The sequence below is a fragment of the Myxine glutinosa genome, chromosome 10 (genome assembly GCF_964187855.1).
Source record: "Myxine glutinosa chromosome 10, kmMyxGlut1.1, whole genome shotgun sequence".
Classification (NCBI taxonomy): Eukaryota; Metazoa; Chordata; class Myxini; order Myxiniformes; family Myxinidae; genus Myxine; species Myxine glutinosa.
In genome coordinates, this window is record NC_136270.1 from 30108163 (window position 1) to 30112492 (window position 4330).

A 4330-nucleotide genomic window follows, 5' to 3' on the forward strand; every position below is an offset into this window, starting at 1 on the left:
CTGGGCAAACAAGTGGAACATGTTTTTCAATCCTGACAAATCTCACACTCTTCCGATGTCTCTCCGAAAAGACCAACTGGACAACCCTCCCATCCAGTTTCTGAATAATCCTCTCCAAGAAGTTCTGTCACTCAAGCTTTTGGGTCTCACTATCTGCCATGATCTTACCTGGGAAAACCACATTTCAAATCTGGCCTCCAAAGCCAGTCGCCGACTGGGCATCCTCCGTCGTGCGAAGTCCTTCCTTGGCACACCTGAGCTCCTCACCACATATAAGGCTTTCATCCGCAGCTCAATGGAATACTGTTCCCCCCTCTGGGCTGGTGGTCCTGCCTCACACCTAGCTCGTCTTCACGCTGTTGAAACCAAAGCGTTCAGAATCATTGGAATCTCCCGCGATGAAGCTACCTCCGAGGGCCTTTCACTTACTCACCGCAGGCAGGTTGGTGGTCTTTCTGTCTTCTACCGACTCCTCTCCGGCCTTGCTCCTCCAGGTCTCTCTGGGCTCTGTCCCCCAAATATTCCTGCAGGTCGCACAAGATCTGCCTGCAACCCTCTTATGGTTAAACTGCCAAAATCAAGACTCTCTGCTCACCTTCACTCCTTCATTCCTCTTTTCTCCCACCTCTGGAACAAACCCCCTCACTCCCTTCAATCCCACTCCTCCCTCCAGGTCTTTAAAACAGCTGTTCACCGCCATCTCTTATCTTCCCCTATCCAAAACCTTGATCTTTTCTACTCCCTCTAATTTCACCCCAAATCCACTTTTTTGAAATGCCAACTTCTTTCCGAGAAGTCCTTGGTGTCCTTGTGTTTATACTTCCCCCACCCCCCTCCCCTTCCCAGGCCGCCTCCCCCCAAGCCCTCTCCCTCCCACACATTCCCGATGTCCCTGCTCTCAAATGTTGTGTTTATGTGCTTCCCCTTCTCTCCCCATCTTGCCTACCACTCCCCTTTTTATATACTTTGTTTGTTTGTCTGTTTGATTTGTTTGTGTGATAAATGTTAGCTCTTTCACGAGCCTCGATTATGTATACAAAAAAAAAAAAAACAATCACCCAATGGTGAAGAATCACTTAAATAATCAATAGTTCTCATTTGCGAATCCATATTCAGATCTTCACCAAAATCTAATCGAATCTTCCTTGTCAGACACCCAAGTGGTCCACAAAGTTTCGTCCAAATCTGTCCACAACTGTTTGAGATATCCTTTGAATCGTTCTTGCCCAGATCTCCCAATGGTGAAGAATCGCTTTAAAATTGTACGAGCTGGATCCTGATCAAGATCTTCACCAAAACTGAATCGATTCTTCCTTGTCACGCACCCCACCTCGCCACCAAGTTTCGTCCAAATCTGTCCACAACTTTTTGAGATATCCTGTTCGCGAAGGGACAAAAAGACAAGCAGACAGGAGTGAAAACATCACCTCCATCCACCAATGGTGCCGGAGGGAACGAGACTCTCACTTGGGAAATACTTTCGATCCTTCAAGAATATCCAAAGAGAGTCAGTTTTGCCTACGACCATACCACCCTGAATACGCCCGATCTCGTCTGATCTCGGAAGCTAAGCAGGTTCGGGCCTGGTTAGTACCTGGATGGGAGACCGCCTGGGAATACCGGGTGTTTGTAGGCTTCCCTTTCTCCTGTAGGGGGGAGACTTGGTTTGTTCATTGCTTGATTGTTTGATTGTTTGTTCATTGTTTGATTGTTTGATTTTGATTGAAACTCTTGTTTTGATTGTCTGATATTTGTGCTGATTGACACGCTCGCTGGTATGTTCGTTTTTGCCGCACTACTCCTCATCTTCAACTACAACCACCACTACTACTAGCCTTCAACTACTACTTACTATCACAAGGACTTCCACCTCCACTATAAGCCTACGACGATTACTTATAGCCTCCTCCTATCAGTACCGCTTCTGCGACTACGACACGCCTACCACTTCGACTACCACTACTACGACGAGCTGACTACTACCACTACTACCACTAGCCTTATAAAAACCACGAGTATCACTGCCACCACCACCATTACCGAGAAGGAATTGGAAAGAATGCCAGGGTTCTCCATTGAAAAAGAAAATCGTGATTGAAAGAAAAGTTATAAATGGGAATTAAAAGTGAACGACAACGGCACTCAGAAGAGAGAATACCTCCGCCAGGTGCACAGTTTACGTTTTGTATTCCAGAGTAGAACAGAAAATCACAAAACAGGATCACATTTAATCAAAATCATCCGTCCACAACTTTTTGAGATGTCCTTCTTTGTATCGTTTTTGCCCCATCTCCCAATGGTGAAGATTCACTTTAAAATGATACGAGCTCGATCCGGATCCGGATCTTTACCGAAATTGAATCGATTCCTCCTTGTCACACACACAACCTCTCCAAAAAGTTTCGTCCAAATCCGTCCATAACATTTTGAGATATCCTGCCATGTATCGTTTTTGGCCTTATCTCCTGATGGTGAAGATTCACTTAAAAAATCAATAATTCTCATTTGCGAACTGTTCTATTTTCGTCAGAACTGTATTTATTTTATGGTGTGTATACCTACAGTGGGACCCTAGGAAGATTATCGGTGTTTATCTTTCTTACCTGCATAAAATATCGTCGGTTAATTCGTGCCGCGTATTTTGAGGCCTTGTACCGTGTCCTACCTTGAGGCCTTGTTTTCCTCTCAGCGGTCCGTCGATTGTGCTCCAATAACTTTCGTTCTCTGTGTTTCCCAATCTTTTCACCCCATGCTTCCTTGTTTAAAATCTCAACTCCAAAAAAAAAAAAAACCATAAAAACATTTCCTTCTCTGTGCTTATTCGTTGTTCTTATTTGTTTATTCGTTGTTCTTATTCGTTCGTTCATTCTTCGACCACGTGTTTCACCCCCATTTCCCCAGATAGTTTTCACTGTTAAACTTTAAAATGTTTAAACTTTCCCCTGAAGTTCTGTATTCTGTCGTATATTATAACACCTTTTTCTTCTTCTTCTTTAAAAGGTTGCTTTCGACTTGCTCACTAAATCTATTCATTCAAAAAAAATATTCCAGCTCTTACAGTTCCTCTTTCATACATTCCCTAAACTCCCCTGCACTACACCCCTCTCCCCCCCCCCCCCCCCCCCCCCTCCAGCGTCCTTAAACCTATTTTTGACTCGAAGGTCACAAGAAACTCATTTTGCAATAAATGTTCGTTTCCCATTAATCGTACACTTTCCAAAATCCAATTTCACCCCTCCCCTCCAAATCTTCCCCATCACCCCTCCCATCCAAATCTTCCCCATCACCCCTCCCCTCCAAATCTTCCCCATCACCCATCCCTTTCAAATCTTCCCCCTTGCCACTCCCCTCCAAATCCTCCCCATCACCCATCCTTTTCAAATCCCTCCCCTTGTCCCTTCCCTCCTAAACTCCCCCTAACCCCTCCCCTCATAAACTCCCCCCTCGCCTCTCCCCTTCAAATCTCCCCACACTCATTTCTTCTCCATTTCCGCCCTCTCACCCCTCCTCCTCAAAGCGTCCTCTCCACTTCTTCCCCCTTCCAACTCTCACCTCCACCTCCCCCAACCTTCTACTCTCCTCTACCCCCCCCCCCCCCCCCCCCCCCGCTCAAACAACCCCTCACTGTGCCTCACCCAATCACCATCAAACCTTTTGTCCGCACCATCCTTCCCTTTCTTCGAGCTATTCTGAAATCTCTGACACACCTTCAACAGCTCTCCTTACCTCTTCCTCCCCTTCCACCTCTGACCCTACCCCTCTCCCCCCCCCCCCCCCCTGTTCTGTATCCGATGCTCCCGCTTCCTCTTCATTGACGGAATGGACCTCAAACATCCGGAGCCTTCGTTCAAACTTAACTGATCTCTCCATACAGGTTGCTTCTGACAAACCAGACGTGATCAGCTTAACAGAAACTTTCCTCCTTCATGATGTCTCTGATTCCTTAGTATCTCTCCCGGGTTACTCCCTCCTCCGGTATGATAGACCTGAGCCTCGTCCTGGAGGTGGGGTTGCTATCTTTATCAAAAACTCTCTTTCTCACTCGCCTTGCACTGCCCTCTCCACCTCACCCCCTGGAATACCTCTGGCTACGGCTTCCCCTTCGCTCCCACCTTTTGACCATATGTGTGTTGTACCGTCCACCAAACAGTGATGACTCCATCTACATCTCGCTGTCTGATAATATGGACCAAATTCTATCTACTCATCCAAACTCTCTCTTCCTCATATGTGGTGATTTCAATTGTCACCATGCCAGTTGGCTGGGTGTGGGTACCCCTCTCACCAGCCATGGCTTCTCAGCAAAGGACTTCTGCGACTCACTGGGACT

The 4330-nt window shown here is 46.7% G+C and overlaps 1 non-coding gene across 1 annotated transcript; it reads left to right on the forward strand.

Annotated features, from left to right (window-relative positions):
• Positions 1–1516: 1516 nt before the first annotated feature.
• On the forward strand, positions 1517–1636 carry LOC137434600 (5S ribosomal RNA). Its single transcript, XR_010985885.2, has one exon. It is a non-coding gene; the product is annotated as a 5S ribosomal RNA (ribosomal RNA).
• Positions 1637–4330: the final 2694 nt, after the last annotated feature.